Source organism: Phaenicophaeus curvirostris, chromosome 19, assembly GCF_032191515.1.
Source record: "Phaenicophaeus curvirostris isolate KB17595 chromosome 19, BPBGC_Pcur_1.0, whole genome shotgun sequence".
Lineage (NCBI taxonomy): Eukaryota > Metazoa > Chordata > Aves > Cuculiformes > Cuculidae > Phaenicophaeus > Phaenicophaeus curvirostris.
This window is the reverse complement of record NC_091410.1, coordinates 6,739,613-6,755,181: the sequence shown is the minus strand read 5'-3', so window position 1 is coordinate 6,755,181 and position 15,569 is coordinate 6,739,613. Positions and strand designations below refer to the sequence as shown.

Genomic DNA, 15,569 nt, shown 5'->3' with positions numbered 1-15,569 from the left:
TAAAGGAAATTCAGCCAAGAGAAATAGTACCTACAGCTCACAACTGCAAGGCTTGTCTGCTGCACACAGATGCTTTATGCATATCCCCTTTTGAAAAAGCTGTTCTGTGTCTGTCCTTGTCTTGGTCACCCTTCCTCACACAGTTTCTAGTTCTAATACATCTTTTCGAGGAGTGCATTATAGTCATGTTAATGTAAATTTGCTTGAATTCCCCAAAAGATTTGGATTGACTTTGTGTTGGAGAGAGGCAGGTGAAGCAACAGCTCCAACAAGGAGACTTGCTCATTTTAACTCAATCTGTTGCTCTGCCCTAATTACCAATACACACTCTGATGGTGAGAGAGGAGAGTTTGATGAATGGAAAAACTAAATAAACCAGGTGGAGAGAATTATGTGAATTTTCAAGTGTATATTGCATGCAATGGGGCGTAATAAAAGTAAACAGGAAATGTATCTTTCCTCCCCGTATAGGAGCATCTCATCCTTTTTAATCAAACTGCTGTTTGACAAGCTTTTGTTCTTTGTTTTTTTCTGTCTTTCAGCAAAGGATAAACCACCAGATAAGCCCTTACCACAAAACAGCCTTGGAAGGAGTCAAGAGCAGGTAGGGATTCTGCTTTGGTTCGTATCCATGAAAAACATTTGCTTGTGTTTTTGATGATGAGCTGTGCAACCATGCAGGACCTGATCAGGAGGAGATGGGCTGGCCCTGCGTGGTCACTGCTCAGCTAAAAATAAGCTATGGAGCTCTGGCACAAGGGTTTATGTGTGGGGCTGGCTGAGGGCCGACAAAGCAGCTTGCGTGCACGGGTGTGGGTCATACCTGCGTGACCACCTGTGACCAGCTCAGCACTGTATTGGCCACCTGGCATTATGAGGTGGTGGTGAGACCAGGGCAGTGCATGACTTCCAGTGCTGGTCATGAGGCTGACAGGAGAGCTGGAGATAAAAGTCAGGTCAAAGTGAGTTATTGAGATTTTCTTTTCTTCCCCTTCTTGTATTCTTTTAAAGAACACATTGGACAGGGAAATATGCTCTGTCCCACACTTGTGTGTATGAAAAATTATGCAGCTGTGAATAATGTAGTAGTGTCTGCTTCTGTGTGGTCACCTTCAAGGACTAATTTTGAACACCTGGATTAGGAGCAATTGGATGTTTTTCCATGTGTCTTTCAAATGGTTATTTCAAATGTTTCCAATCTTGACAAGGCTTTTTTGCAAAGATGATATGAAATCATTTTCATTACATTCCCAAACAATCTGTAGAAGCACTGAAATTGTCAAGAATCTAGACGTGCTGCTAAAGTTCAACTGATTATGCTATATTGTGTTTGAATTTTTAATTTATCTCCTGCTATCTTTCCTTGGTTAGTGGTCAAGTCTAACTTTACCTTGAAGCTCATCCCTGTGAAACGCAGCTTGTGGCTGATTGCGTCTAATGGGGGAGAAAGGGGCTTTTACTGGAACCTTGCTTTTAATCTTTGTGAATACATCAGAAAAAAATTAAGACTATGTAGGCCATTCAGCTGGTCATGGCTTGACCATGATGTGACGCTGAGTGAGCCTCACACCAAATAGCGCTGAGTGGCAAGAAAGGGCCTGATGGCTCTGCTGGTGAACCTTACCCAGGTGAACTAAGGACAACTCGTGGAAGATCTTGTATCAGTTCACCATTGACATGGAAATGGGTTACGAGCAGAGTCATTGGTTGTCTGGATTTCATAGCTTGTTAAAACTGCGCTGCATGAACGTTTATTTTGGGGACAAAGTTATGAGAACAAAAATCATTCATACACTGCGCTTGCTTAATGCAGGTGCTAACTTGCTCTATCTGTACTCCAAGTCACCTAGAACGATGGAAACATGCTTTGAGCAATGCTGAGCTAATGAGATGGTTGAAAGAAGGAGCATTTTACCTTCAGTTTGTTGTATCCTCATTTCTTCAGTATGTGGGCAAAATAAGCATGTGTTTGCCTGCAAAGAGCTGTGCAAGCAGTCACAGAATCACAGAATAACCAGGTTGGAAGAGACCCACCGGATCATCGAGTCCAACCATTCCTATCAAACACTAAACCATGCCCCTTAGCACCTCGTCCACCCATCCCTTAAACACCTCCAGGGAAGGTGACTCAACCCCCTCCCTGGGCAGCCTCTGCCAGTGCCCAATGACCCTTTCCATGAAAAATTTTTTCCTAATGTCCAGCCTAAATCTCCCCTGGTGGAGCTTGAGGTCATTTCCTCTTGTCCTGTCCCCTGTCACTTGGGAGAAGAGGCCAGCACCCTCCTCTCTACAACCTCCTTTCAGGTAGTTGTAGAGAGCAATGAGGTCTCGTGAAGTCATGGGCAGGGGATCGGTGGCTCTGCAGAGCAAAGGAGGCTCCAGATCCATCTTGGGGAGCACAGCTGAAGAGCAACAACTTGCCCTTTTCCCTCAGCATCACGAGCCGTATTCCTCTGGGTTTTGAGTCAGAAGCCTTGCTCTGCTGGATTGGATGGCTCTGTTCCATTTTCATATCCATGCATTGCTGAAGACGCAATCCTGTGTTTCATAGAATCATAGAATCATAGAATCATAGAATCACCAGGTTGGAGAAGACCCACCGGATCATCAAGTCCAACCATTCCTATCAAACACTAAACCATGCCCCTCAGTGCCTCATCCACCCATTTTATTAGCTGGAGGCTTGTTTAATATTGCGCCATCAGTACCTACATGTGCCAGAGCCTGGCTGAAGAGCAGACTGGTTGCCCATGTGTTTGCGTTTGCACCTGTGTGCCGTTGCCTTGCAGATGTAGTGGTAGATGCAGTTGTTGTGCTGTGTAATTGAAAGGAAAAACAGGTTCCTTTTCCTTAGTGTGACTCCAGGGGGTTTGTGCTTCTGGACACGTTGCTGGTTACAGGGGCTGATATTGGGGCTGCCAGAGCTGCAACCTGGGAGAGCAGTGCAAACCTTTCCTTTGGGGCTGGGTGCCACAAGGGGCACTTGCACTTGCAGTGTCATTTGGGGTGTGTTTTAGAGCAAATATTATGGTACTGGGGCAGACTTGGCAACAGGTCATTTGAGGGCAGCCATCCACAGGGACAGCCAGATTGCCTTGGCTGTCTTTAAAAGATTTATCCTAAGAGTCAGCTGTCCCTTTTGAAATCCGGTGAACAGCCAGGTAGGATCAAGTCTTTCCCTGCTGTACCCAGGCTGTCACCGAGCCCTGACCCACAGTCTGCTGAAATATTTGTATTGGCTGTCTGGGATGTCCTCCGTTTTCAGACAGGCTGGTGCTTGGCTCTGCTTGGTGTCCTCCCACCTCCTCCCCATCCAGGCAGGAGCCAGGAGCAGGGTGTAAATCTCCAGATTTCCTTCCAGGAGGGCAGCGCTGAGCTCGAGAGCTCTTCCTCTTGTAACAGATTAGAATATGCTGAACTATGAAGACTTGTCTTAATTAATGCTTTAAATAAGGTTGCAGCTAGAGCTGGGGTAATAATCAATAGTGAATCATCTACTCGGCAAATTCAGCTCTTTTCTGCGGGTGAGTTATCTGTAAACAGCTTGCAGTTTTCTCCATTCATTCATTATTTAGAATTATTTCCCAAATAATTCCTTCAAATTGCTTTTGGTCTGCAGCTTGTTTGCAAGCTGCGTGTTGAAAGCATCTGATACTCGCTAGTCAAGCTGTGATCATTGGTTTTTGGTGGGACAAGCAGGTTATGTGGCCTCGCACTGGGTCCCTGAGTGGAGCAATCCAGCTCTTACCATCCTCTTTAATGAATTCAGAATGGCTTTAGGCAAATGTTCCCGGCTCCTTGTGCAGCATCCCTGCTCGCTGCCAACAGCCTCATTAGTTAAGTCCTTCACTAGGAGACTCATCAGGGTGTAAGGGGTGCAGCATGGATTCCGATTCCATCTCTTCTGGGTTTTTCCTGAACCAGTCCCCATTTGCTTTATGAGCAAGAGGCTCAACGTAAGCAAGTCTTAGCAGCCATCGGTGTTTTCACTGTTATGAGTCTGCCTGTGCCACCAGCGAGACAGCAGTGAAAACACCAGAGGCCATCTGGCACCCTGTTCAGCCCAGCCTTGTGTTCCAGCCACGGTTAAACCTTGCTGATGCCCGTCTGCAGTGGACCGGTCTCCGCAGGCGAAGACCAGATCTCATTTACACATGTCACTGTGTCCAAAGTGGCTGTGAACCTGCAAAAAAAAGTCACCTGTAATTCCCAGACTCTTGATGTGTACCTGGCTTGCATTATGCCTTCCCCTGTTATAATCACCTCGCCATCGCAGCTCCAAGGCTGTGGCAGTTTTGGGGATTAAGAGGATTTCTGCTTGATAAGAACTGGAGTGAAACTCATTTCAGGTAGCAGCCAAACAGCTGCTGGACAGTACACAGTTCCATTTACTGCTGACACAAACTGAATTGTTTTAAGCAGAGGAAGCAAATAGGCCCTGACATAAATCAAAGAAAACACCAGCTGCAGGTCAGCCGCACACTGGGGATTCGCTTCTGGGTGTCTGTGAAGAAACCAGGCAGCAGCAGCCTGCCGCTCTCCCAGAACGTGCTGGCATGGTATATCTGGGCTGTAGTAGATTGTCCTGTGCTGGGGGATTTTGACAGGTCCCTTCCCCTTTCAGCACAGTTGTAGCTCCCATAAGTTAGCTCTTTGGATGCAGCTGTACAAGACAAGCAATGGCCATGGGTCTGAGATATCTCCTGACAGCAGCCAGTGCTGGCATGGGAGCTCAGCCCTCTTCTCCAGGAGAAAGGGTCACTGGGCACTGGAACAGGCTGCCCAGGGAGGGGGTTGAGTCACCTTCCCTGGAGGGGTTTAAAGGACGAGTTGAGGAGGCGCTGAGGGATGTGGATTAGTGTTTGATAGGAACGGTTGGACTCGATGATCCGGTGGGTCTCTTCCAACCTGATATCTATGATTCTATGATTCTATGAATGAGAACCTTGATCATCTCATAAATAAAGTGAGGGGAAATTGTCAATCTTTTGCACTGTGGGATGTACATGGCACCATTCCAAGGGTTGCTGCTAGGAAGGGTCCTTCTCCCCTCTGTGGTGAAGCTACCACTCACCCCTTCCCACCACCAGGACCAAGATCTTGCTGAGGCCAAGCATCACCTCTGCTGCAAATAGCAATGCTGAGAATTTGGGGAAGTCACAGAGGGGTTTTCACTGTATTAGAATGCTGCAGTCCAGAAGTAGTTCACCCCAGCTATCTTTTCTCTGATAGAAAGACAGAAGGAGGAGAAACGAGTTCTGCTTAAAATTAACAAATCCTGACCACAGTGGAAAGGTGAGCCCAACACAAAAAGACACTGAAAACCCAAACGGTGGGACCTGTTATCCAGGAAACATCTCCACAGTCAGTCATAGTGTCCTGGGGCTGTAAATCCAGCCTGCTGGGTGCAACAAACACTCCCAGCTTGCTGCCTTGGTCCCTTCACAACTGAGATGGGGGCAAGTAGAAGCAGTCCCCTGGCCTGCCTCTTCCCTGCTCCAAATCCCCACAGCAACGCTGCTTCTCTACCTTGGTGCTGTACGAGCAGGGGGAGCGGGTTGGGGCTTTTTTTCTCTCCTTAAGTCAAAATCAATGATGATGACAGAGTTATAAGGTGAGCGATGGGAAAGGAGAAGAAAGCACCCGATGTCAAATTTGATGCAGGAGGCAGTTAGAGAAACCTATTACTAGTTCTCTTGCCTTAGGGTATGTTGGTGGGTACATAGGAGAGTGTAATGTCAGCGAAACGGGAGAGCAGTCTCTTTCCCCTTGAACCCTTATCATTAATGTGGAAGGCATACATTGTCAGCTATTAGTCTGGAGGGGAGGGAGAATAGGACGCGAGATGTCTTAGTTTGGAAATGGAGTCTGACTCATTGTCATCTGGTGTGTGAAGGATGGAGGGTTATTGTAACTGTTGTTGTTGTTGCTGTGATTATTATGAGTCTTATAGCATTTGGGAGATGATGGGGCTCTGAGGGCTCTGCTGCCTGTCACTGCAGCTTTTGATGAGTAAAGACTGCAAAGCACGGTGTGGTGAATGCTCTGGGTGATGATTTGAGCCTGATTTTGAAGCTTAGTGGTGGACTCAATGACAGGGATGCTCTGTGTGAACTGGGAGGTAGCAGGTCTTTGTCCTGACCCAGCAGTCTCACTGGGCACTACTGAAGGGACAAGGTGATTGTGGGAGAGACTTTGCAGGAGAAATTAAATGAAAATGTAAGAAAACAGTCTTAATTATTCCCACTGCTGCTGTAATCAATGGTGGAGGAGGAGTTACACACTGCAACCCAGGGAATATCTGCAGGCCCAGACTCAGGATCTGAGCTTTGCACAACTCCCTCTGTGGAAATGACGGCCTCAATCCGTTTGCTTTGTGCCTCAGCTGCAGCTTTTGTCCAAAGATACCAAATATTTTGTGTAACCTCAGGTGAACCCATTTTCATAAAGGCAAATGGAGGTGGTCCCTGAGGATGCAGGTAGCGAGTTACCCTCCCACACCTCGGTTCTATATCTCTGACTTACTTACTTGATACAATTTCCCTCATTTAGGAAATGTAAATAATTCCTTGGGCTCTGTTAATCCCAAGATTACATGGGTAATTCCCGTTTGCATTAATGGGAGGATCTCTCTCAAATTCTCTGCATGCGAATGAGCATCACATGGGTTTGCACACTGAGCCCAATCAAGTTGCTTGTGCAGACACTTTCCCTCCTCCAACGCCAGCTGCATTCAGTGGAGGATCTGAAAGGAAACATAAAATTAGATCTTTTGCCTCAGGATGTTAATTTTTTGGAGGCACGTTGCAAATGGTATCTATTATTAACTCAGGCCGTTAGTCCCTTCCTTCTCTATCTGGCTTTGCCGTTGTGGCTTCCAGAGTCGTCTCACAGGTGCCACTGCAGTAGCACAGGGAGATGGAGAACATGGTCTTGGTCTGCAGAGGGTGAGAAAAACAGATACCTAGCAAGTAAGGCAAACCCATCCCCTCTGTGCCTTTACATGCACAGACTCCTCAAAATCCCAGATTTTGGTTTCTGGGATGCTCATCCAGGGATGCTGCATTACTCCAAGAGTTTTGTCCTGTCAGGATGGGAGAAAAGAAGTGTAAAGATGGTTGTGGTTCTCCCAACCCCATCTGTAGTTCCCCTCAGGCCCAGATCCAAAAGCCAGGGGGAAATGTTGAAAGCTGCCTGGAAAGCCAGGGTCACTTGGCAGTGACAAGGGCAGAGCGGCAGGCTGGGCTGGCTACATCGCACCTCCCTGCTCTTGTTCATGACTGAATCTCCCGCTGCTGCTCACAGGGGAAAATAATTAATTAAGCCAGTTAATGAAGATAAATTGGAGTAGCAGCTTTGGAAAAATACCATTGGTCAACAGCAAGCCGTTCCCTGGGGTGGGTGGCTGAGGCAGTGGTCTCCCAGCAGGGTTGCGGCAGGACTGAGCCTTCTCTTGCCAGTGGTGGCTACTTGGAACCACTCATCTTTCCTCGCCCCCACGGGCTGGGAGAGTCACCCCAGTGGGGACAGGAACCCTAGGTGGGGATGCTGCTGTGATAGGAGCTGGGGTGTGTTTAAGGTAATAAAATTAAAGGGGGGGGGGAGAAAGAAAACAAACAAAATCTTCATTAATTGGCTAAAATAGTCCTCCAAAACCATCCCACATCAGGCAGTGTTCCCAGTACAGTCCCTTTAGCTCAGACCATCATCCCTCGGGGACTGTCACTCAGCACCTTTATTAGGAAGGGAAAAAAGTGCTTGAGAGCTTTCCCTCCCCACAATGAATTTATCTCAAAGCTCTGGCAAATCAAGGTAAAGAAGGTATGAGGTTCACTTTTGTATGTGGACTGCTGACTGAAACAAACAGGAATCCAGCTGGGCATGGGGGGATTTGGGGATGTCCTTGGACTTGGGGTGAGGGGAAGGTGGAAAAGGCAGAAAAACCTTTATGCTGCTGTGAAATCTGTGTGCCATCAGTATCCACTGGGAAAAAAATGCTGTTAGCTGAACAGCTAGATTGGTTTTCTTGTATTATTCAAAAAACATAGGGCTGATAATTATTTCATTAGAGTAAACCTTCCTCTAGCTGGTAAATGAATTCCAAGAAGTGAGAGGAACCCCAGGATCAGGGACTTTACTTCATTTGGGATTGTGTGCAGCTAATATTCTGGTTAAATAAATACATTTTACTAATTGGATTACTCAGACACTGTAATATACTGCTGGATTTCCAACACGATGCTAATAAATTGTGTGAAGAACTTAATCATGTTAGCTTCCAAAAAGCTTGTAAGAGATGAAATTAAAAAATAAGTAGAAGTTGACATCTATTGCATTTCACAGTGGCTTCATTTAACTCATCCTTCTTAGAGTTCTCCTTACTGTAGCGTGGCTGATGTGGATTTTTTTTTAATCTGCTTGTGATTAGGGAGGGCACAGTGTTAGAACAGGTCCTGTGGGATGGTGGCACCCAGCTTGTGTTTGTTTCTTCTTCTTATATTGATTTGTATCGAGGCAGGCAGAGTGAGAGCTTCCCATTGTCTTCTGGAGGCAAAGGCACTGTGGTTCATTTTGTTAGATGCATGCAGAGGGAAATAAGCACCCGTTGCTCCCAGAATTCTGAAAGTTTGATGCTTGAGGATGCACAGTGAGCTTGCTATGGGGTCTGGCCCTGGGGATGAGGGATGTAGCCTCAAGCTGTGTGTTCCTCCCAGCACATCTCACAGGTCTGTGAGGTTGATACGAGCACCCATTCGGCGCAGGGGATGGGTTTATTGGCAGCCTGGGAAGGGGTGTGCTGTGCATTAAAGTTCCTCCACGTCAGCAAAATGATGGAGCACACAGTGCTGCCACTGTAATTCATCATTACTGAACCACTGTTTCCTTCACACAGCTATTCAATTCACCTGTGTGTTTCCACCAGAAAGTGAAAATGGAAGAAATGCTTTTCTTTCCTTTTTTTTTTTCCTTCTTTGATAGAAATATACAGTGAGAGAGCAAATGGCTCTCTCTCTCCAGGAATCGGAGACAAACGGTCTGTTAAAAACAGATAACTTGTAGCCCCATCAATAGAATAACACCATGGGTGATACAGAGAGCTCAAGATGTATTATTTAAGCAGCAGCTAGCTGTCAATAGGGTCTGCTCCTTACTGAGGAATAAATACCAGGCAAAGAGAGTTTTGTGGCTTGAACCAAGGGGCCAGGGAGCTTGCTAATTGATGAAGTCTGGTCCGAGTATCTGGCAAGAAGGACAGCCCGCTTGCCTGTTGCAGGGGTCAAATGCAGCGCTTTAACACACACAACATTATATTGGGGCAAGGATGCTTGCTCCTTACTCAAATTGCATCCCAGTTCCTTCCCTGATACGTTCCCTCTGCTGTGTACAGACCAGCCACAGCGTCCCTGTGCAGTACAATGTTTGCTGTGACACCAGTTCACATGGATGCAATACCACCACCTCTGTATGATAGAAATAATTTTGTGAGTGTGGGTCTTTAGAAATATCTCACCAAAATGATATTCCAGCACCAGGAGCTAAGGGGTTAAAGTACCCCTTCCCTTGCTCACAAGTCATCTGTTTAGACTCCCCTAAATTTTTCAGATGCATTTGATGCATCAAACGGTGATAATTGTTGTATCAAAGGGGCATGTGGAGGAATAATTTGCCTTTCTGAAGTGCTGTGAGGTCTCCAGATGAAACGCGGGGCTGCTGTGATTGGCACTAAAAAGAAGGAGTTGCCAATTCTTGTTACAGAGTTGGCTCCCCACGAAGGTTCAGACGTGTGTCTTGGTGTGAGCGTTTTGGTAACCACAAATCCTCTTCCTATCCTTCCAGTGGGTCCCCTGGTTTTCAGGATAATGCTGGAGATGTAAGTGAAGGCAGACTCTGAACATGTGATTTCCGAGGAGATAGCAATCCTCACATGAAGGCAGCAGCCAGCCTATAAGCCAGATCCTGTTCCAGGTTGCATTTTAGAGAGTTAAACCCAAAACACCCAGATCCAGAAAAGTCTCTGGGAGTAGCAGGGACTCAGAAATCCAAAAACTGAAGCCCAGTGTGGCATCTAGTGCTTACAGGCTCTGAGCCGCAATGTATACAGAGCAACCAAAACCTCTGCACTGCTCTGCTCCCTCTCTCCCCCTCCTATTTGTATCTATTCCTGATCAAAGTTTCCTTGTTTTTAGAATTCCCCATTTGAAATAAATATTGCCTGCATGAGGCCTCACCCTGCGTTTATTTGTATTTTTGCTCACAGTGGGATTTAAAAACAAAAAAAACCAGCCCCTGAAACGGCAGCAACTTCCCTATAACCTGAACCTCATTGAAGTACTAATAACTAGGTTTTGATGCAGCTTTGTGGGTATTAATGCAAATGTTTTTTCTGACTCTCCAGGTTTAATAGCAACAGCTTATACAACTCTAATTAGCATAACAAAATTCAGTGATGAGGAGTAAAACGCTTGTCTTGTTTGATGTTCCCTGGTAATTAGCAAGAATAAGGATTTATGCAGCAGCTCCTGGTTCTCAGCTCACAAAAGATAGCAGAGAGCACTCTCAGCAGTTAACTCCAGTCCTAGCTGATGCAAATACATATGCCTCCACATGCCCCGAGACCTAGATGTGCTCATGCAGTGTGTGTCTTACTGTATACCTGAGCACAAATGCAGTCCAAAGGCTTAGGGAGGTGTCCATGCACACGCTTCAGTGTGCTGGTCCATGCAGAATTGTATGGTTAAGCATCGAATGGGCACACCTGCTCTTACAGAGTCTTTTGGCTGCACTGTCTTTTGGATAGGAATGGGCAGCAATCGTTCAGAACCAGGGCACAAGCTTATGGTTTAAAAATTGGATCTGCATGTGGATCTGAGATGCTAAATCTTTCCCATCTGTACGCAACTGGGAAGGACTCTCCTACTGAGAATATTGGAGACAGGGACTCCCTGAAGCTGGTCTGCTGTGAAGAGGGGAGGTTTCCACCCTGCTGTGCCTTCTCAGTGCCAGCAGCTGCACAGTGAGAGGGCAAAGCTGAGGTTTCACAGCCCGTGTTCGCTCATCCTGGCAGCAGCATGCAGCACTCATCCTGAAAGAAAACTTTTCCCCGTGCCTTTGGCTAGATGTTTGACCCACGACTGTAAAATACAGCTATATGACTTGTGGGCTTTGTGTTGGGCCAGGAGTTAAAGGTCAAAAGAAAAGAGGCAATTGCTGGTGTGTCAGGCTCTGTTATTTCCCAGGCTGCAGCCCTATCTCCTTAGCTGCTGTTTGCAGACTCAGGGCTTTGTATCACCTTTAATATTTCTCCCCTTCTATGAACCCTTCCCCTTGGGTCCATGGGGAATGGCAGGCTCTGCCTGGCTGAGAAGTTTCCCTCGTTCCCCCTTCCTGACTTGTATAAGAGGAGAAGAATTAAAAGCTACTGCTGGCTTTGCCATCAAGGTTCAGCCCCAGTGGTTCCCTGTAGGAGAGCTGGTGGGGACAATCCGTGCCAAGAACCTCTGGGGAATGGTCTCGGTGGTCCTCCTCCTCACCCTTGCCATTAGATGTGTTATGAATTATGATCTTCCTGTTGGGCTGGGCACATGAAACACTTACATTAGCCACAGGCTGTTATCTTTGTCTCCTGCTAGCTCCTGCCTTATCCCCCAACACCATCCTCTCCTTACAAAAGCTTTCACTGTATTAACAGCCATAAAGTAAACCATCCAGGGCAGTAAATTTTGAACTAGTAAAAAGAAACCCTCTTTTTATGTGGTATATGTAGTTGGCTTTATGGAGGGCAGTGCCGAAGGCACTTATTGAGATAAACGTTCCGGCTGAGTTTTTAAAAGGACTCAATAATATTGGGCATTTGCGGCTGTGTAAAATGACAAAATTAGGAGAGAAGTTAAACTACCTGCTACTGAGTATCAGATGAATTTCTGTGGCAATCTGGAAGCAATCTCTGACTGTGTGTGCAGCTCCCCGGGCAGGGACTTGGCCGGCAGAGCAGAGGAGAGCTGCTGTGTTTCTTAAGTACCAGAGCACAGATGCAGCAGCAGACATTTCTGTAGCCTGATCCGATACAGCAAATCCTTTGTTTCCTTGCTAAGAAAGCTAATTTTGCAAAGAGAAAGACTGAATGATGTATAATCTGTGAGTGCCTCTAGTCTGTGGCACTCCTGGGAGAGAGAAATTGTCATCTGAGGAATAGGACAGATGCAACCAGGGCTGCTCAATTTTATTTCCTCCTTCCCTCCACCCTCCCAGTGCTTCTGAAATGGCTCCTACCACGAGACACCCCGAGACAAGATGCATTCATTCATATTAATAACATTTGAGTATTTGCATGGGTAAGGTGGCTCAGAGAGAGGCACTCATGATGAGAAGAATAATTTGGTCTAGCCAGTCTTTGCAAACCACTCTGGGGAAAAGCTTTCCCACCCTGAGTGCAGTGGGAAGCTTTTGCTGTGCTCTTCACATAAGAAAGCGCAAGCTGATCTGACAAGCTGTGAATGCTAGCGTGGAAGTCCTCTCCATCCCTTCTGTGCAGGCAGCTCCTCCTTGCCCAGCCCCGTCTCACACTAGAGGCCGCGTTGAGGGGCTTAGCCCCTCGCTGGCTGCTGGGGACACACGAGGCTCTTGGGGAGATCTGGGATCACAGTTATCCAAGAAAAGCAAAAGTTACCAGGTCGCGATTTTTCCCCCTGAGGTGGTTACTCTCTGAACCCAGGGCTGTGCTGCCCAGCACCGGGGTGCTCCAGCCCCCATCTCAAAGCCAGCTAGGGACAAGGGACCCTGCTCCAGGAGATGCCTGCAAGGCACCGAGCTCTCATCTCCTCCCATAGCGTTTTCCAGTGCCTCCCACGGAGGAAATTCCTCTGGAGTGAGATCACGTCCTCCTTTCCAAGGGAGGTCAGATCTGCTGGGGAGCTAGGAACTAGCAATGGGCGAGAGATCCAGCCTGCAGCCTCCGAACTCCCACTCACTCAGCTCCTGCTCTGCACTTTTCATAGTGATGCTTATTTCTTAGCAAAGATTTAGCACGCAGTGGTGGTGAACTGCACTGCCGCTTATCCTCTCGCAGTGAATGTTTTGGATGCTTTTGTGATTGTGCCCTGCTGAAGGATAACGCCATCCTTCAGTAAGAACAGCCCCTCTCCTTGTACCCAATCCCTACTCAAGGTGAGACATCGCAGAGATGCTTATCGTAGAATTCTAACTGGATGCAATGAGCCTTGCATTGGATCTCACTGCACAAATGTTTGTTTCACGGAGAGATTTTACTTGCTGTAGATATAATTAGATTTAGGTGCGGCATCTTTAAGATGTTCCATTTGGCTTCTTAGCACAGAGTGTAGCTCTGAATTGCAGCTAGACCTGCGGTTAGACAAGAGAGCTCAGTACCAGCTGGAAAAGGACCCTGAGAGGCAGATGGTCAGTGTGGTGTGGCCAAAGAGTGAGTATTTGTGCAAGCATGGCTAAAGGTGATTGAAATATTGAAAAAATGGCACTTGCTATTGTGTGTCACCCAGCAGGCAATGGTACATGTGCAGTTCAGTGCCACTTTCTGTGGGGTTTCCAGAGGATCACACAATCTGCTGCAAAATATAATGAACATTGGTGCTCCCCCAGATTTCAACCAAGCTTTGAGCATCTGCAAGGCAGGATTGCAATCTGGTTTATAGCATCAGACTTTATGGGTTTCAGCAAGTCTGGAGGACTATGCATGTCGTGGAGGAAACTACAAAAGGTTACAGCAAGCCATGTGGGCTTCAGAGGGTGTGTAGGATCTGAGCTGAAGGCACAAGCTAGATTGGGTTTTGATCTGAAATGACTCACCCAGTGCCTGGAACTCTCCCTTGCATGGCCTTTGGGGAGCATTTGTGTGCTTTTAATAGAACTCCCAAAAAAGCGAACATCTAGTCAATGGACTCATCTAAGCTTTTCTTTAAGCCACCTCCAAAGTAGGTCCCCTTGAATGGGATGAGATTTCTCTGCAGATAGCAGCTGATCAACCAACTACTGACTTCCTACTGCAAAACACTGCCAGGTAGCAGAGAGAGCCCCTCTGGTGTGTATCGACCCACTGGTGGGACCTTCCTGCGGCCAGAGGGTGCCAAAGGGGCTCCTCAAGAAGGCTTTAGAGAGGTGATTTGCAGGTACCTCGCTTTCCAGCACGGCTGCAGCAAGAAGCTCAGCATCAGCTCCAGTGCAAGGTGACAACCAAAGACGAGGTGGATGGAAAAGAGACAAGAGTGGGTGCAGCTGCAAAACCCTTCCATCCCTTACAACTTCAAAAAGGCATACAGGCTTCCCAGAGCCTCTGTGTGTGGGGTTGTGAATGATATAAATGTAAAATTGGCCTTCTCAGGTTCTGAAGAGCGCAGTTTGCAGCTGGAGATGGATCACCAATCTTCCAGGGAATTGTGCTCTACAAGGTTAAGCATGTTTGCAGAAGAAATATGGATAATGCTCTTATCATGTATGACCTTTACTATATGTGTAACATTGTCAGTGACAAAAATGCCATTTTTTAAATGGTTTTCACACTGTGGTATCCAGCCATTAATCATGATGTATGTGAGTGACTCTATATTGTTTCTCTGAAATTGCAGCATTAGATTACTTTCCATCCTGGCTGCTCACATGAATTGTACCCCCTGTTACCATGAGCAAGGTTCCTATTTTCCATGCCTAATGTCATTCTGGCCCTACGTTTACCCAGAGGACTAGAGAGAAACTTCCAAGGCACAAAGACTGCAGCTCTCCTTCCTTAGCAAACAATTTGTGCATATGCGCGTATAAATGGTGCACTTACTTTAAGATGTCTCTCTAATCCAGGAGCTGATAAATGACTCTTTCAGATGCCTCTGCTGATGTTGCATTTTTAATGTAGACAAACTGTAGTATTGGCTCGAGTCTGTGCCGTCTCCACTCTTTGTGAGTTAATGTTTCATCTTGCCTGGTATAATTTTGGAGTTCTTACTTCCAAAGTGTATTTTGATTTAAAGAAGGTAAAAAGCAGTAGGCAGTTTGGTGTTTACTCTTTTGAGGGCTTTTTTTTATTCTTAATGCAGTGAGCTTTCTGGTGTGAGTGCTGTTTCCCACTATACGTGATTAATTTTTATCTTCCCTGCATGAAGAAAAATACCACCCAAAAGGAATGTCAAACAAAACCCCTTATGTCCTACTCAAGCTTTGGTTTTGGGGTCACCGTGTGAGTTGAGGTCTAACTGTTCTCTGTGGTGCATGGTGGCACTTAACCCCTGCCAGAGCAGGACTTGTGCGGAGATCAAAGGCAAAGCAGGGCTCGCAGGTAAGAACTAAACATGTAGTTGTTATTTGTAGCCCTAACAAATAAGCTCTGACTATTTCTGCCTTTTCTCTCTTTATGGTTGACATTGAAGCACTCACTCCAGAGCTGGGTTGCTTTTAGCAAAGCCGTAGCTGTGGGTATCCCCTGCCCAGCCTCGGTGTGTCTGCGTGCAGTGGAATTGGGGTGCACAGCCAGCGCCTTCTCTGCACACACACAGTGCAGGGCGTTGCCAGCAGCCCCAGAACTGGAAGATGGCATCACTGGCCACATA

General features: G+C 46.7%; 1 protein-coding gene across 6 annotated transcripts in view; it reads left to right on the top strand.

Moving 5' to 3' along the window:
* Positions 1-584: 584 nt before the first annotated feature.
* The window catches only part of TNRC6C (trinucleotide repeat containing adaptor 6C), a 213,534-nt gene continuing 198,549 nt past the window's right edge, over positions 585-15,569 (top strand). For 5 of the 6 annotated variants that reach the window (XM_069872848.1, XM_069872859.1, XM_069872854.1 and 2 more), the window contains exon 1: positions 586-604. The gene's annotated coding sequence lies outside the window, so the exon portion shown is untranslated. Of the gene's footprint in view, positions 605-15,569 lie in introns of all 6 variants that reach the window. The other variant, XM_069872851.1, reaches the window with a different exon arrangement.